The sequence below is a fragment of the Dipodomys merriami genome, unplaced genomic scaffold (genome assembly GCF_024711535.1).
Source record: "Dipodomys merriami isolate MVZ:Mamm:240054 unplaced genomic scaffold, mDipMer1.0.p SCAF_20, whole genome shotgun sequence".
Taxonomy (NCBI): domain Eukaryota; kingdom Metazoa; phylum Chordata; class Mammalia; order Rodentia; family Heteromyidae; genus Dipodomys; species Dipodomys merriami.
Window position 1 is genome coordinate 17,046,732 of NW_027203382.1, and position 20,072 is coordinate 17,066,803.

Consider the following 20,072-nt stretch of genomic DNA (forward strand, 5'->3'; position numbering starts at 1 on the left):
ATATCTGAATGATTAAAATAAATTTATTTTTACTGTTTACAGAAATTATAATCACTCAGAAATTGTCGTCTTTAGTAGTATTCTGTACAATTCAAAGAAACCTATTTTAAAATACTAATCAGAAATCTGCAAATTCATTAAGTCACCTCATTCAGACATGGTTTTGTGTTGAGCAAAAGATTTGGGCTAATATTGGCAGTTATTATTATTAAAAGTGAAGGACCTGATTCAGAGCACTATCTTTAAAACATATGCATTAGATTTATTTCCATAATTCTATAAACTTGCAAATGCTACCTTGTAATTTACAAAGCTGAAAGCTTTATGTTCTGTAAACCTTCACCACTTTCAAACCTATGTAAATTAAGCACATATTCAGAGCAGACATCCTCACTATTTTGGAGGTGCAGATAGGGAGGATCATGGTTCAAGGCCAGTCTGGCCAAAAAAAAAAAAATGAAAGAAAATTCTGAAAACACATCCATCTCAATATAAAAATACAATTGTACAATTGTACAATTGATGAAATAGAAAGGTGTTGTATCCTAAGAAGACCTTGTCATTAAAGACGCTAACTTGAAACTTAACAGAAGAAAACAGGTATGGTGCATAGTCAAGTAGTAGGAAACCTGCCCACAATTGTGAGACCCTGAGTTGCAGCTCTAGTTCCTCTATCAGCTCTTCATTTACCCTGTTGACTTTCTGAGACAAATTTGCATTTTCTTGGTATACAGAATCTTTAAGAAAGAAAGATCATTTACTTTTCTGACTCCATTGTGACTACATCATGGTATGTCCTAAAGCAATCATGAGTCGTTTGGCTATAAACTTGGCTTTCAGCAAACTAATCTTTAGAAGACTTGCTGAATACATCCATGCAACTAAGATATAAAATTCAACTGTGCAAGCACAACACTTGCATGCAATACTCTTCCACATATACATGCCTACAAAAGTTTCAAGAAATAGCTAGTAGTTCATCACTGTACAATGAGTAGCATATCCAACATAAAATAATTTACATGTACAGATAGAGATATTTAAATATTTATGTGGGAAGCACTGGACTAGGTAAAACTACTGATTCTTATCTATATTTTTCAATAATTTTGGTTAAATTGCAAATATTGAGGACTTTGTAAACACATTTTGAGAGTCCTATGATTGAAACTCCTGCTTGCTCTAGAAGACGGTCTACCACTTCACCAATTGCTCAACTCATTCTTTAAAAGTTATTTTTCAAAGAAATTTTACTTTTGATTATTCTAGCCTGGGCTGGGATCCTCATATTTACACATGTAGTTAAACTTATTGCTTGAGATGGGTTCTCACTAAATTTGAGGCCAGGCCTGGCCTCAAGCCAAAATTATCCCAATTTATTCCTCTGGGCAGCGGAAATGACTGTTATAAGCCACTGTGCCGCTTGATACTGTTTTTAGTTCTGTTTGCGTAAGTAAATTTAGCATTTAAATATAGAAATAAGAAAATAAGTGCATATTTGAACACAAATGAGGACTTTTTCATTTTATAAATGAGAAACTTCTTTATTAGCGCAGAATTTGACCCACAAAAAATAAAATACTAGGAATTAACTTAAGCAAAGCAGTGAAGGAACTCTACAATGGAAACTTTCAAAACCTGAAAAAGGATATCAAAGCAGGTCTTAGAAAGTGGAAAAATGTCCCATGCTCCTGGATTGGAAGGATCAACACTGTGAAAATGGCAATACTTCCCAAGGTTATCTACAAATTCAATGCAATACCTATCAATATTCCAAACCCATTATTCAAAGAAATAGATGAGGCATGCCAAAAATTCTTATGGAACAATAAATGATGCTGAGTAGCACAAATAATCTTTAACAGAAAGAACAGTGAAGGAGGAATATCAATACCAAATTTCAAACTCTATTAGAAAGCCCTAGTAATCAAAACAGCTTGGTACTGGCACAAGAAGAGACCTGAGGACAAAAGGAATAGAATTGAAAACCCAGAAATGAACCCACAGACCTATAGTCACAAACCTATAGACTATAAGGGAGTTAAAAAATAGAATGGAAGACAGACACTTCAGTAAATGGTGCTGGATAAATTGGTTAAAAACCTGTAGAAAACTAAAGCTAGATCCTTATATATCACCCTGCACCAGAATCAACTCCAAACGGATCAAAGAACTCGGGGTCAAAGCAGATACCCTGAAAACATTACAGGATGGAATAGGAGAAACACTAGGACTCCTTGGCACAGGCTGAAATTTTCTTAATAGAGACCCAGAAACACAACAAATCAAAGAAAGGTTGGACAAAGGTTGGGATTGCATGAAATTGCAGAGCTTCTTCATGGCAAAAGACATAGCTAGCAAGATCAATAGAAAGCCCACGGATTGGGAGAAGATCTTCACTAGCCATACAACCGACAAGGGTCTCATATCTAAAGTATACCTGGAACTCAAAAAATTAAATCCCCCAACAACAAATCCTCAAAGAGACAACTGCCTGATAAATAAGTGGACTAACGATATAAAGAGAAGCTTCTCTGAAGAGGAAATAAGGATGGCCAATAGACACAGGAAGAAATGCTCAACCTCTCTAGCCATAAAAGAAATGCAAATTAAAACCACATTGAGATTCCCCCTCACCCCAGTTAGAATGGCTATAATCAAGAACTCTAATAACAATACATGCTGGAGGGGATGTGGACAGAAGGGAACCTTACTGCATTGTTGGTGGGAGTGTGAGCTTGTTCAACCACTTTGGAAAGTAGTATGGAGGTTCCTCAAAAAGGCTCCACATAGAGTTCCCCTATGACCCAGCAATCCCACTTTTGGGCATTTACCCAAATGATCACAAACAAGGCCATACTAAAGCTACCAGCACAACTATGTTTATTGTAGCACTATTTACCATAGCTAAGATATGGAACCAACCAAGATGTCCCTCGGTAGATGAATGGATCAAGATAATGTGATATAATGGAATTCTATGCCTCCATCAGAAAGAATGACATCGCCCCATTTATCAGAATTTGAAAAATGTATTAGGAGTATACAACTTCATTCTTCTTTTCTTTTCTTTTTTGCTGGTTCTGAGACTTGAACTCTGGACTGAACATTGCTCCTGAGCCTCTTTGTGTGCAAGACTAGTGCTCTACCACTTGAGCCACACAACCATTTTGGCTTTTTGAGTAGTTTATTGGAGATTAAAGTATCACGGGACATTTATACCCAGGCTGGCTTCAAATGGCAATCCTCAGATCTCAACCTCTTGAGTAGCTAGGATTACAGGCTTGACCCATCTATGCCTGGCTTTATTATCTGGGTTTGGGTGCTGGGTCCCTGAGCTCTTCAGCTATAGGCTAGAGCTCTACCACTTGAACCGCAGTACCACTTCCGGTTTTCTGGTGGTTTATTATAGATAAGCGTCTCACCGACTTCCCTGCACAGGCTGGCTTTGAAATGTCATCCTCAAATCCCAGCTTCCTGAGTAACTAGGATCACAGGCCTGAGCCACCAGTGCCTGGCCTTATACGTTTCTTTATGTTTAAATATTTTTACCATATATAGTAATAAAAATAAGTTATTTTGGAAATCAAAGAGGACGTTTATAAGGACCATTAATTTATGACATTTTACCTTATATAGCAAAAAAGAAAAACACATTTATCTTAGTCAAAATATTACATATTTCACTGTAATATAGATTGCTACAATTCTTAGGGGTTAATAAATCAGACTTGCATAAGGAAACAATACATATTTCAAAACTTTTGTAATAATTATTTTATGAATTCCATCCATACTTCAATGTTGCATTTTTCCCTTAAAAATATTTATCATTAATAAATTTACCCATTCATTCTTTTGATTCAATTCATTTTATTTTGTACTCACAGATAGAGATAACTACAGCCTAAGGAACTATTAATATTTTAGATAATATTTTTAAATTTAAGTTAAAGCTTTAGTACATTTATTTTACATGGAAAAAAATTCTAAGAAGTTCACACATACAGTATTTATCTTGGCCCATGTGTACAATGAATGTATAGAAAATTTTGCTAATCTTATCACTTGAGGCAGTTTCTAAACTTCTTTTAGGAGAAATGTTAGACATGTATAAGAGAGTTAACCATGTGACGTCATATCACCTCATGTCATGTTCCATTTTTTTTGGCTCTCTTCTTACAATGATAGGTAGCAAATGGTCACCTTGAATGCATGAATGAGGACCCAGAATGTGGAGAGATATATAATTATTAATATTAGATTCAAATCTGCCATTAACAAATCTATTATCCCTGACAACCCATTTCAGTATTCTGGAAATCAAATCCTTGAGAACATAAAATGAAACTATATCTCCTTAACTATCTTATTATTTCAAATATTTAAAATTCTCCCTGAATGCATTTCTAATCAAATATTCATGGTCACATTTGTACAAGTTGTTCTCTATGTAATGCAACAAAGTCATCTGAAAACATGACTTTTCAGCAACCATATTTAAAGAGTGACAAAAGAGCTTAATTACAAATGACATTAAACTTTCCCCAGAGTAAATATCAACTTATCAAAGTGAGAAAAGGCAAGTACAGCCACCTCACACAGAGAAAAAGCAGAATGGTAAAATATAAGAAATAGTAGATGATTGAAAAAAATTATCCTATTCGACACTAGCATGGAACTAGTTTATGGAAAATTTTCTTTTAGTTTAGTGAGAAAAATTGACATTAGCTCTCACAAAATATTTGAATATATTTTATTATCACTTCATCTATAGCATGACTCTTTCAAGTGAAAGAAATGGGTAATAACAATCTTTATAAATCTGTCAGATGGTCAGGCTCTGAGTTTAAGTCCCAATATTAACACCAAAATTAATTAACTTATTAATTAAAATAAAAATAAGTAATCTGTCCCACCTTGTCTTGTGCAAATCTAGACAAGATATCTATCAATCATTCCATCCCCTCCATTCAGAGTCTCAAATCTTTTGCTTCTTTGTTGTGTGGTACAAAGAATAGCCTTCTAAATAGTTTTATAGACAAATAGGTCAGGAAGAAGTAATTGTACTTAATATCTCAAAATAGAGATAATGATTGAATTATTTGGATTGAACTAGGAACTTTGAGGTCTTTTTAACTGCATTACATCATAGATAGAAATATTGTCCACAGATGTACACAAATGTTGTAGGTCCTAAAAAATGTAGATCTCCAATAGTTAGAGGGTATGATCCTGGGTATGTGTGTGTGTGTGTGTGTGTGTGTCTGTATGCATGTGTGTGTATTGCTTTGTCTGTGTATGTTGGTCCTGAGTCTTGAACTCAGGGCCTGGGCACTGTCACTGAGCTTTTGTACTCAAGGGTAAAACTCTACCACTTGAGTGACAACTCCATTTCTGGATTTTTGGTGATTAATTGGAGATAAAAATCACACCAAGTTTTTGCTACCCAGTCTGGCTTCAAATCACGAGTCTCCCATGTAGTTAGGATTACAAGTTTGAACCACTGAGTGCTGGCTGCCTTATATTGTTTGTGGGGAAAATCAACTCTTGATTTAAGGCCCTATGGATGACTTGCGCTTTGAATAAAAAACAGTCATGTAGAAAATGTACATGTGGATCATGGTGTCTGCTTCTCCCAATATTCAGGAAGTTTCTCAAGATAATAACTGAATTACTTAAATGCTGCTTATGAAAAGTTCATACACATTTTGTAGTGGTATGCCATAGTTCTCCTGGCCAATTTTTCAATTGTATCACTTCATTTCATCCAATAAACACTAATGTCACCTAGTCAAACAGCAAAAAAGTATATGTATATATATATATGTAATATATTCTAAAAATTGGCACACATAAACATATTTATCAAATTTGATTTAAATTAAGTTATAGCAATGTCAACAAGTAAAAAGAAAGTACAAAACCATAAACATAGGGAGAGGTAGGGGTTCTCATTGCTTAGCTGATTGTTTAATAAGAACTCTGAGAAACTCATTGGTATCAACAGAACACACACACTCACACACACAAAAATCATGGATAAGTCAAAGCATATAATTATCAAATGTCCACTCTGTTAGCAAAAATAGTTTTACTTTTAAAATATTAGATTTTCCCCTATTTTATTAATAACTAGATTATTAGATAATGTACAAATATTCAGTTGAAAAGACATTCCTTATTATTTATTTATTTATAAAATTATAATCTTCAGACTTCCCAAAAAACGATCTGCATTTACCTGGTAATTGTGCTACAAAATCTGATGGTGGGATTCATATAAAAAATGAGAAAAAGCTGGGAGCTTCTGGCTAACACCTATAATCCTAGATATATATATATATATATATATATACTATATATATTGTATATACATATATATACTATATATATGTATATATACATATGTATATATGCGTATATATACATACATACATGTATACATATATATACATATGTATATATGCATATATGTATACATATATATACATATATATGTGTATATATACATATATGTATATATATGTATATATATGGAAGAAAAGTAACTGAAATATCCCATTCAATTGAAATACATATTTATTTCAGTGGTGTTCTTTACATTTTCATTAAAAATGGTAAGGAATTGAGTTTTCTTAACAGCTGGTCGATGGATTAAAATATTTTATCTAGCTCTACTTTTTTTAAATGTTTTTACTGTATTCAGTAATATACCAATTGAAATAGTGAGTGCTTTTACTGGTTTTGTTTGACAATACAGTACCTATTGACATGTCCTTGTTAGACCTCTGATTTAGTGTATTTTGTCCAGTAAGAAAATAAAAAAACAAACAGAATACCATTTCCCATTCCCACAGGAATTTATCAAAAATCATACATCCACGGGTATAAACACGTATACATACACATATAAATACATATACATATATATGTATACACACATATACTACTAATTTGCACAGTTCTAAGGTGGTGTTTGAGACACTGACACAAGTAATTATTTCTAAAGTCTCTGCTTCTTAAATAATACACAAATACATAAAATCTCACGTGAGTATCATAATTCAGGGGAAATCTTGTTGCAAATTGAAAAATTATGTCCATAAAATACTTAAATACTAACACTGACATTTTGCTAAAAAGTTATTTATAGTTCTCTGATTTATAAATCCATCACACATAGTCTAGCTCATTGAATATTGAAGAAATTGCCTTCTGAGATGCATTTTATTCCATTCAGCATAAAATAGTGAATTCTTAGGGTTATGTTTTTACAGTAAACTGATAATGTTTATAGTTACATGATTATTTAAAAATATCATAGATCAATAATTGTAATGTTCACATTTCTTGTTGGATCTGTTACTATTATAAACAAAAACTCATCCACTGAAAACTGGAAGCAAAAAAAAGTATTATTCAATGTCTAAATATGTAAATTTAACAAGAAAGAAGTCAAGTAATAAGGGTAATTCTAACAGTCAGCTATTGATAGACTGCCCTTCAGATGACATAGAATGCTTTCTTATTAATTGGCTTCTAATCTGAAATAGATAAGCATTCACTTTAAGTTTCTATCTCTGTTACTCTTCATTGACAAAGTCAATACATCAATTATTAAGGAAGACATTTTATAAGTACTTATAAATTTGCAATTTGTGGCAATTTTTCAGAGTTTCTTTTATTTTTAAAATGTACATTTTGTAGTGTTATTTTGGAAGAACTGTGACTATGTTAGTATGTATGTATGCATTTTCAACTTGTTTTATAAATCTAATACATTTGTTTTGGTAATGTGTAAATAATTACAATTTGGAATGTATTTAAAATATAGGAATTTTTGTTGTTTTGTTGTTTATGGTTGTGCTGAATGGTATCTGCATCATTTTCCTTAAGTCTATTTTAGTGCATACTTTGACATTATCAGTTATATTCATAAGATTTTGCTTCTTACACAGATTTACTTCTTGGCCTTTTGTAATTTCTAAAATCAACCTTAATTATAGTAGCAATTTATACAGTAATTTTTAGCACCATACTTTTCTTAATTTTCATAATGATATTTATGCAGTATAATTTAAGAACCAAAAAGAACAAAATTTCCAAATGTCACCTTTTAGATGATCAATTTTATGGAGTAAAATTCACTTAAATATTTAAATCCCTCATATATATGCATATATTAAATCTATCACACTTTTAAAATATACTTTATTATTGTTATTATAGGGGATTACAATTACAGAGTGATCATAATTACATGAGCCAGATACTGAGTACATTTCCTTTACTATAGTATCTTCTGTTCCTTCACTTCCTTATTCCCTCCTACAGTCTCCACCTAGTTCACTTTCATTGGTGTCCATTGACAAGTGTCCACTGCTGCACTTTTTTATAACCTTTTTTCCCTTTAGTTTTTTACTGTCCTCTACTATCCCGAAGATATACATGAGAATACACCATAGATTAAAAAACAAGACAGAAGCAGCAAAAAATAAAAATTATAAAAGAGATCTCTTATTTAATTAACATATATAAATATCATCTCACCATCATTAGTTGGTAATAGAAGGGAATACTCAAAAGTTATTTTGTTAAAATGAAAGTAGCTAAAATTTAAAAGAGTATACTATCAGGACTGTCAATTAAGTCAGAGGTATTGCTAAAACAATAAAATCTAGAATGAAGGATGAAATTCCATTTTAACCATGTATCTAGTTCCTTGAACAGAATGAACAGAGAGATATAAACAATATCAAACATGATCATATGTATGAGGTAAAATACCTTATAACTAAAAATAAAAATAAATAATAAAATATAACAAAGGTCCTTAGAATATAGAAAAAATGGGGCTGGGAAGGTGGCTCAGTGGTAGAGCTCTTGCCTTGCATGCATGAGGCCCTGGGTTCGATTCCTCAGCACCACATAAGGAAAAAGGAAAAAGGCTGGAAGTGGCGCTGTGTCTCAAGTGGTAGAGCGCTAGCCTTGAGCTGAAGAGTTGAGGGACAGCGCCCAGGCCCAGAGTTCAGGCCCCATGACCGGAACTCCCTCCCCCCCAAAAAAGAAGTTAAACAAATTTAGTTACAAATTTTGTGAACAACACAATATTATTTTTGGTTGCAAAATAGAAACCATTATTTTTGATGGCAGATCTAAAGGGATATCAAGTGCATTTATTGCATTAATTGAAAGATGCTGAATAAAGTAATTTGATAATGGTCAAGAATTTTTTAAAAAGGCCCCAAGAAAAGCATCAATCATGTAAGGGAGTTATCCCCAGATATGTCTCCAATTCATCCAATGAGAGTTGGTGGCAACAAAACCCAAATATCATCAACAGAATTATAGATCAGGGAAAAAAAGAAACTCTAAACAATTTTTCAGTGAACTGAAACATGGAATGATCAGACTTATGAGAGAACTACAAAATACTCAAAGAGCCTTGGGATGCACATGCTTCCCAGAAATATATGGAATTTTATTCAAAATAGATTATATTTTGGAAACAGAGTAATAATGAACTTAAAAAGGAACTTAAAATGCTTTCTTGAATCTGATAAGATGATAAAGGAATAAAATTAGAAATCTGTAGTAAGAGAAATAACAGAACCAATTCAAACACATGGATACTAAACAAAACATTTTTGAGTGATTAGTGGTTGTTGAAAAAATCAGAGAAGTATTAAAATCCTAGATCAAATGATAATTGTGGTAACTAGAAAAGTATACAAATGAAACAAAAATTATAAGAAAGCATAAAAACTAGTTGAATAAAGCAAAGGCAATTTTTAAAAAAGTTTATAGTATTACTGTCTATAAGAAAAACCAAACATTTTGAGGCTGGGAAGGTGGCTCAGTGGTAGAGAGCTTGCCTTGCATGCCTAAGGCCCTGGGTTCGATTCCTCAGCACCACATAAGCAAAAAAAAAAAAAAAAAAAAAAAAAAGCCAGAAGTGGTAGAGTGCTAGCTTTGAGCTGAAGAACTGAGGGACAGAGCCCAGGCTCAGAGTTCAGTCCCCACGACCGGACCCCTCCCCCCAAAAAAGAGCTCAGGGACAGCACCTGTGCCCTGAGTTCAAGCCCCACAGCTGACAAAAAAAAACAAACATTATCTCAAATAAATGAATTAGTGATGCAAATCAATTTCTGGGAAAACAAGAACAAGTCAAACCCAAAGTAGACAGGTGGAAGTAATTAATAAAAATTGAGATTAGATTAAAGAATAGTTTAAAGAATAGTTCAATTCCAATTGTGTGTGTGTGTGTGTGTGTGCGTGGGTGTTAGTGTGCGTGGGTGTATGTGTAGCTTCATCCAAAGTCTTTACTCATGCTAGGCAAGAACTGTACTATTTCAACTATGCCCTGATGCTTTTTGTGACAGGATCTAATACAGTTTATTACACGAATACTCTAGAACTTGAAATCCTCTACCCTGTAGCTTTCATGTGTCTGGGCTTAAAGGGAGGCCTCACTACACATAAGAATTTGTATTTAAAATGTAAAATTTTTAAAAATTAAATAAAAATTTTTTTTGTACAACTACTTAGGGATGATAAAATTAGAAAACAAAATAGGAATATTTCAACAAATAACACTGAAATTCTGAGAATCATTAGGGAATATTTCAGAAACTTATATTGCAAAAAATTGGAAAATCATGAACAAATGGAAACATTTCTAGACATATATTATCTAAAAAAATTGAACCTGGAGACAGGTTGTAAATTACCTAAACAAATATGTAATTTTAAAATTTTTTTCTCTTAGCCATTTAATTTGTGTATTCTTTTGAGTATCTACATATAAATTGCATAAACATTTGTTGAGTTCCTTTTATTCTTCATTTTTCTAGATGTAACTGAGCAAAAGTCTATTGAATATTTTTGCTTCTCTATTTATGTGCTGTGCATGTGCTTTAAAATCCCTATGTCCCAGCAATTCCATCCCTGGGAATTTATCCAAGAGACCACAAACAAGTCTACACTGGGGTTATCAGAACAAACATATTCATTGCAGCACTGTTTACCATACCCAAGATATGGAATCAACCTAGATGCCCCTTAGTGGACAAATGGATCAAGAAAATGTGGCATATATACACACTGTAATTCTGCATTTCTATCAGAAAGACTAATATTTTACCATTTGTAAGGAAATGGAAAGACTTGGGGAAAGTACATTAAGCAGAGTAAATCTTATCTAAAGAAACATAGGTTGCATGTTTTTCCCTCATTTGTTGTAACTAGAATGTGCATGAAATTTTGAAAGTAAACACACTGGCTGGTAAAAGACAAAGTATACACTTGGATATGATAAATTATATAGCATTCTAGACATTCATACAGTGAGACCAAAAGAAGATATTCATAGCAGAGGACCACAAAGGATCAATAGCTATATGAATATAATCATATAAAGTGATCTTTATCAAAATGAACTTGAAGAAAAGGAAAAAAGAGGGTTTTTATTTTTTGGGGGGGGATTCTGCTTTATTGTTTTCTTTTCTGTACTTTTCTTGTTTGTGAATTCATCTGTTTTGTCGAATGTGAGAAAAGGAGTGAACAAATGAAGCAGTGATAATTATTAGACACTATGTTGAAAATAAATTATATGACTTTTCGAGGGGCGTTTAGAGAGAAAAAATGGGGCAAAGTGAGGGAAAGGGTGTCACTGTTCAGAAAGAAATGTACTCATTGCCTGACTTATGTAACTGTAACCCATCTGTATTATGACCTTCGCAATAGAAATTGAAAAATGTTGAAACTTCCTCAATAAATGAAAACGTGTTCTTATATACATCTGTATGTGTGAATGATAAATACCTTGAGAACATGGCTCTTTGAATAACTATATATTGGTCAATGATTATTCATCAAGATTTTTATACATCACATTAACATATTTTAAAAGTTTCTCAAGCAATTTTGAGTAGTCTCAGTTATAAAGGGTGGTGCAAACTCTTACCAAGCATAATAATATGCATTTTATACCTCACTTTGTAATTATAATTTATCTGTTTATAAACATGCAATTGTCCTCAGTTTCCTGAGTATATAATCTATTGGTTTGTGAAATACTTTGGTAATATTTCATCCATTTCAGATAGATATCTTCATATACATAAATATATGTTGATAATTTTAAAATGATTAATATTTATATTTCTAGAATTATCTTTGGGAATTTTCTTCTTTAGAAATTTTCACTTTGAAGGATTTCACCATTTTTACATGTGTCTTTCAACATTATGTCCTAACTTTGTCTCTAAAGAAGGGTGGTAATTTGGTAATGACCACAACCAGACTGCCAACAAGTTATCTACGAAAGGAATTGTTACTTGGGTTCTAAAGCATTGGTTCCAATCATCAATGTTAACCCAATTCTAGTTTCATCCCCATTTTAGGGTAGTTTTTAATGACTTTGAGGTCTTATGCATTTTTATTGTTTTTTTTTGACAACTAAAGCATTCTTGTTGCAGTCTCTTTTAAACTTGCTGAGTTAAATTTCCAATGGATGTGCATATTGCACTACCATCTACTTTGTACTTGCTTAGTAGTGACCTCTTCTGTCTTTCTGAAGGAATACTAAACTTGAAACTCTCACACTTTTTAAAAAATTAATCAATTTATTTTTATTGTCATGGTGATATGCAGAGGGGTGACAGTTACATAAGTAAGGTAATAATAAGTACATTTCTTGTCAACTTTGTTACCCCCTCCTTCATTTTTCTGCCACTTTCCCTCCTCCACACCCCCTGCTGTTGTGCAGATCATTTTCAATATACTGTCTTGTGAGTATCACTGATGCATTGGTTCCCCCATAGTCCTTGTCTCACCATTTTGTTGTTCACCTTTCCTTTCCTAATTCAGATACAATATACCCATATATTGTATGGATATACAATAAGACCCAGGGTACCAAAATCAAAAACACTGACAAGGGATAAACCATAAAAGAAATAAGGAATCCCATGATATATTAGAAACAACAACAGAAAAAAAGAAAAACCTCTTGTGTCCATGTCTTAAAGGTCATTTCACTGAGCATCATCTTATATGGTCATATGCACATAGCTATTAAAGTGAGCACACCTCCTGTGAGGCGAATTGAAGAGTGGTGAATAAGTGTATTTGTGTGTTATTTTTTTTTTTTTGCTGTTTCATTTTAGTTTTTGTTTTGTTTCTTTGCCTTCTTCCTTTTGGGGAAAATTTCTGAGTCACTCCTTTAGAGTTACTTAGGGTAGAATCTCTATTTTGATCACAGTGCTTAGAAAATGTTCTGTTATTGATTATCTCTCTTCGCCAACAAAGTCTATTGTTTGAATGAACTGAAGTGAGACTAGAGGTTTCCTTAATCTTATCCTAGGCTACCTGAGTCAGAGCTTCTGTCCTAGAATTGGGGAATGCTTGAAGAAAACAAGGCCTGGTGTTCCACCTCAGTCACTTAGAATTTAGTATCTCAACACAAAGCTGGATAAAATAGCAATATTACATTTTTTCATCAGTCTTTAGGGTGTGACTATAACAGTCTACATTTCTTCTAAAGATTTAAATATTAAATTCTAAAGATTTAAATATTAGCATTTCATTACTTTAGGCTTGTCTTGGTATCTCATCCATTCAGTCAATAAAATTTAAACAAAACTCTGTTAGTGCACTGATAATATGTGTGTATATATATATATATATATATATATATATATATACAGATATATATATATATATACAGATATACACTATGTTATGTTGTGGGATGCCTTTTAAAGTGGTTAGATTACATATCCAGAATAAAAATTATGATTATCATAGACATTTATGCATATGTACACACTTATATGATAAATGGTTTAGGGTAGAAACTCTTGTACTTGATAATTGACTGAATTGAGAGAAGAAAGTACCAGGGTTTCTTGTCCAATATTGACCAAGAAATATAATTTCAGGATCCCTTAATGGACGGAGGCAATAAGGAGGAAGTTACGCCTCAAGTGCGGGCACTTCTTAATTAGACTTAGTAGGGTTTTAGTGAGGTAATATTTTTTTCATTTGCATATGCTTCCAGGAAAATTACTACTACTCAGATAAGTACTTGAAACTCTGTCTCTCTGGCTCTCTGTCTCTCTCTCTCTGTATGCTTCTATAACTGCCACCATTTGTGCTATTGAACTGGAGAGATCTACAGAATCCAGAATCCCCATATGATCACTATGTGAACCGGTCAAAATATATACGTTAATTTTTATGCAATTAACATATATATATATATTTATGTTTGTACATATGTGTTTATGCTTACCATTTGCTCCTCCAAACCATTTTACTACTCAGCCTTCAAAACTTGAGAAATTCTAATGTTCCAAGTGTTTTGGTAAGTGTACCAATCCTAAAAGTTCAATTAACTATAATGTTTGTAATTTTGCTACTACAATAGTGTCTGAAATAATAATGCAATAGTGTAAGCTAAGCTTCAGTGTAGGTATGATAAATTATAGGACATTTTAATGCTAGAAAACACACAGTATGCTGGATTTTACCTGTCTTTTGCCAATTGAAATTCAGATAAATAGATTGAAGCATCATTTTCCTTGATCTGCATACATTCTTAGGTTTTATTTTCCTTTTCAATGAGAAATTTGATATTATTACTAATCTGCCCAATTTGGCCAAATTTGGCATATCTGAGCTAATTGATATTATTTATTTACTCATTAAAAATTAAGCACTAATCCTGGCATCGGTGGCACACGCCTGTAATCCTAGCTACTCAGGATGCTGATATCTGAGGATCACAGTTTGAACCCGGTCTGGGCAGGAAATGTTCATGAAATTCTTATTTCCAATTAACCACCAGAAAGCCAGGTGGAGCTGTGGCTGAAGTGGCAGAATGCTCTCCTTGAGGTGAAGAGCTGAGGAATAGTGCCCAGGCCCAGAGTTCAAGACCCATGACAGGAAAAAAAAAAAAAAAAAGAGCACTGAACTAGTAAATATCTTGAAAAAGAGTGTTAAGAATCAAGTCATCTTTCCAATGCTTATAACAAAGTCATTTATACATTGTTAAAAATAAGAAAAAAATAGGTGACATGTCAGTTTCTCATGGTCATCATGAAGAACTGGCAGAGAAAAATGACCCATAGAGCTGTGTCAGAAAGAGAGTTGTATTCTGCTCAACATCCCAAAGACAATGTTAATTATCTTTGCAACTTTATACAAAGTTGTGTTTTTCTATATTGCTTTGTGAGAAATGTGAAAGAAAATTGTAGATATATAAAAAGTACCTGAACATTGCACATACACATACACAAACATGTACTCTATATTTATTTATATTAATATTTATGTAAATGCACATATATTTCCACATATTTAAATAAGATCTGTCTATAGAATGCAGATCTTTCTTAGGAATATTTTCCATAATATCTTGCAGAAATAAGAACTCAAGTCAATGTTTTCAGTAGCATTAAACATTTAATATTGAGGTTTCTCACTCACCTTTTATTATTAATGTTTTCTAAATATGGTTTTCCAAACCCCAGCATTCTTTTATTTTGGAACAGAGATAAAAATTTTATAAAGAAAAAATATTAACATGAAAGAATAGGATAAATAATGATATTCAAGTATGTTACCATTTTGTATATAAGATACCTTTGTATATCTCTTAGGCAAAACTGGAAGGAAAGGTTAGTAATAGGTATAAAGCTAAATTGTCCAGTTATGCAATTGTGTTATGTAATCAGTTTTAGTTTAAACTTTCATAGAAAATCCAAATAATCCAATTGTGTATTATAATTGCCATTGAAGGTCATTTCAAGCTATCATTAAAGGTTATACCCACCGTTTAGATTAGTTGACCCAAAAGTTACTTTCTAATTTTTTTCTAAAATTGATGCTTAGGAAATCTCTTCATCCTTTACAGCAATTATAGATGAAAGATTTCTATTTCAAAAGTCGCAAATTGCTGTCCTAAATTCAGATAATCTCTACTTTTAGATATGTTCATTACCTTAGTTTCAAGGATTATGAATCCAACAATTAATCTTGTCTATGAAAATGTTTTTCTGTTAAGATATTAACTACAAAGAAGAATGGAATAGAATTAAATCACCTGAATTCAAAGAGAATATTTAAATTCTCATTACATTTCAGTGTGAGTGAAAATTGACTTGTAATCTTAGTTTATCATGCTTACATTTTTGTATTGTTTCACATATAAATATGATTTATTGTTTCAAGATATTTCTAGATTTAACATAAAGTACATAAAAGTGTCCAGATCTTTCTCATGTACTCTTCATTCCTGCTCCCCTGTGGTAGGATCCTGCAAAACACTAGTGGAATTTCATAGGATACTGGCCCACAGAACCCAAATCAAGCCCATAAATTATACGTGAAATTGTTTGTGTGTGCTTGAGGGAGTCTGCACAAGTTTTCCATATCTTTCTTTTTTAGCCACTATCACTGTTAAAACACCTCTATTTGTGATCTCCCACATGCTGGGATCATAGGCATCTGCCACGCCACCCATTGCCTCCACTTCCTATGTGAAATCCCTAGAACCACCAATTTGCATTACATTTTTAGTAGTATGTTATTTTGTGAATCTTACACAAGTAGAGTCATATAGCATGTATTCTTTTAAAATTTGTTTTTCTTTACTCAGCATTCTTTGCTTGAGATTTACTCAAGTGGCATTTTATTATTATTGTCTACCTTTCAGGGATGGAGAGAATTCTATTGTATGGGTTTTTTCAAATTTGTTTAAGTCATCATCTGTTGAAATATATTTGGGTAATTTCCCATTTTTGTCTTTATAGATTTAGCTTTTATAAATATTAGGGTATAAGTTTCTAGATGAAAATCATTTTTATTAATTTTCCATATGTATATAAGATTGCAATTACTAGATTCATGGTATAGTTAATATTATGTATGAACTTGGCTATCATTGATGTCTAGTTATTTAATTAAGCAGTAGGCTGAAAAGGTATTTTGTAGACATGGTAAATGTCTTCTTTACGCTGATATCAGCTAAAAGGGAGTGCCTTCAATTAATGTAGATTGCCACATCAAATCACTGTTGAAGCCGGGCGACGGTGGCTCATGCCTGTAATCCTAGCTACTCAGGAGACTGAGATCTGAGGATCATGGTTCAAATCCAGCTAGGGCAGAAAAGTCCCTGAGACTCTTATTTCCAATAAACCAATAGGAAACTGGGAGTGGTGCTGTAGCTCAAGTGGTAGAACACTCTTCTTGAGCTGAAGAGCTTAGGGACAGCGCCCAAGTCCAGAGTTCAAGCCCCATGACCCACCAAAACAAAACAAAAACAAAAAAAAATCACTGGTTGATCTAATACAAAAACTAAGGTTATATAAAGATAAATTCTCTTTTAAGAAAATAATATGGACTCCTTTTGATAGATTTCATTGGTTCTATTTATCCTGAGAGCCCTGAGTAATACATGGGGGAAGCATATTGTACCTGAAAGAATGGTTTCCAGAATGGCTTTTATTCCACAAACAAGTCCCTGAATTAGGAAAATTCTTATTCCTTACTAAGTCTCTATTTGGCGTTCTTATTTTAGTAATTCTTTGACCATATAGACAGATAATTCCAAACATGAGATATCTGCACGCCATAACAAGTGTTACAAGCTGTGGTACCTTAAAAAGAATGCTTCTTGTAGACTCAGGTTTAACATCTACTTCCTACAAGGGAGGTAATAGTATTTCCCTCATAGAGGCATTATTAGGTCTCAAAAATAATTTCATATAAAGATATGGCATGATGTTTGTTCCAACAAATAATGATAGCAAGTTTTTATTTTATTTAGCATTCATGAAACATAATTAGCATTTTGGTTATGATTCTTAGTGGTTATTCTTTTCGTTTCTACCTTATTTCTCTGGACTAAGCTTTTCTCAGAATAGACAGAGAAATCTCTATGAATGCAACATACTCCAAGAAACGCAGAAAGTTCATAGACTCATATGACGTATATCAATCCTGCAGAATTTATGTTTATTCATATCTATTTGATTTTTTGTATATCAACAATGAATGTTTTAGTATATATTTTTATTGTAAAGATACTGTGCAGAGGGGTTACAGTTACATGAGTAATGAGTACATTTCCTGCAGAGTATTGTTAACCTCCTCCTTTGTTTTTCCCCTAACATCTCTTTCTACCCCTCCTCCCCAACTCTTCCCTCACCCCCACCAAGTTGTAAAGTTCATTTACAACATAGTATCTTGTACATCTCATTGTTTTGTTAACCTCCTCCTTTGTTTTTCCCCTAACATCTCTTTCTACCCCAACTCCCCAACTCCTCCCTCACCCCCCACCAAGTTGTAAAGTTCATTTACAACATAGTATCTTGTACATCTCATTGTTACATTGGGTCAACTTGAATCCTTATTTCAGCATTTCCTTGTTTCCCTTCCCTTCCCCAGATTAGAAAAATGCATATACAAAATGCAGGGCACTGGAATCAAATACAGTAAAAACACAATTCTTTCTACCCAGTAATGGTACTTTAAGCAGTTCAGAGCAAGGTCAACAGATAGTTTACATTGATAATGTTTTAAAAAGATATGGTAATATTCACAGGGAATGTATTGATTTACTAAATAATTAAGGAACCACTGAAATACTAATTCCATAACACAGAACAAGATTAAATACTTTATGTTATTTTATTAAATATGCTCTCTCTACATGTGCATATTGCTATAGTTCTTGTGCATCAAGAATATATGCAAAATATAAATATTGACAGTCATGGAGGTTGAGCATATTTACATATGAGATTTTACAAATACTAATTACAATTTATATGACATAGAAATAAATATATAAAAAATAAAAAAGAAATAAATATATAGCCTTTGTTTTTCTGAGAAGGTAGGATTTGTTTTTAGATGCAAAATTGGAATTACTATATTCAGATAATATATCTGAATATAACATACCTTATTTTCTTAGGCTTAGATATAGTTGTGGCCCTGTTTGTCAGACTAATCTGTCTGCTGATTCTAGTTCCATTTGTCTACAACTGTTCATCAATGCTTTCTTAAAGCTTTCCTATATTTTGTCTGTTCTTAACTAACACATTTTTGTCTTAGAAAGGAAAGATTCTTGTTCCTATGGCTATAAAATTTTTCTTCTATGAACTTGCATAAGGTTGTTCTTAGCACAGATTTTGTCCTAGCTATTTTGGCATATGTCTTACGTCTGAAATATACTTAGTTATTGAAGGTAGTAAAGCACATGTATTTGGGCTTCCATATAGTATTACAAATTTAGTTTTCCTCTTTCACTCTATTATTTTAATCTTAAATTTCCAAAATTCCTACTGGAAGTATATTTAAAAACTGCTTAGAATCATTGAGAATTTCCATGTGTAATAATTGTATTAATTAGTTCCAATTTCCTCTCAGATTCTCAATATTTACTGTCATGTGGATCTACTAAACTACTGTCATTATTACTTGTGATCACCTAATTGACATTCAATTTATTATTTTTTTCTGGTGACTTTATGTACTATAGAGGATAAATGAAAATAATGTAAATATATTAACACTCACATATACAAACAATGCAAATGTCTTCACACATATCCTGTTCCTATACATACACATTTAAATATGTTCTTACATTCCTTCATTATCTATTATTTCATCAGATGTATCTTCATTTCCTTCGTAAAAAGATTCTCTCTTAAAAAATTCTCTCCTTGAAATACCATATTTCAGACAATAGATGATGCTTTAAATCAGTTCAGAGCAAGTGAAATCAGTTCAGATTAAGTGAAATATATCAAATAATTTCTTATAAAACAGGTTATAAAGGGGCTGGGAAGGTGGCTTAGTGGTAGAGAGCTTGCCTTGCATGCATGAGGCCCTGGGTTCTCTTCCTCAGCACCACATAAGCAAAAATAAAAAAGCCAGAAGTGGCACTGTGGCTCAAGTGGTAGGGTGCTAGCCTTGCGCTGAATTGCTGAGGGGCAGCGCCCAGGCCCAGAGTTCAGGCCCCATGACCGAACCCCCCCCCCAAAAAAAAAATA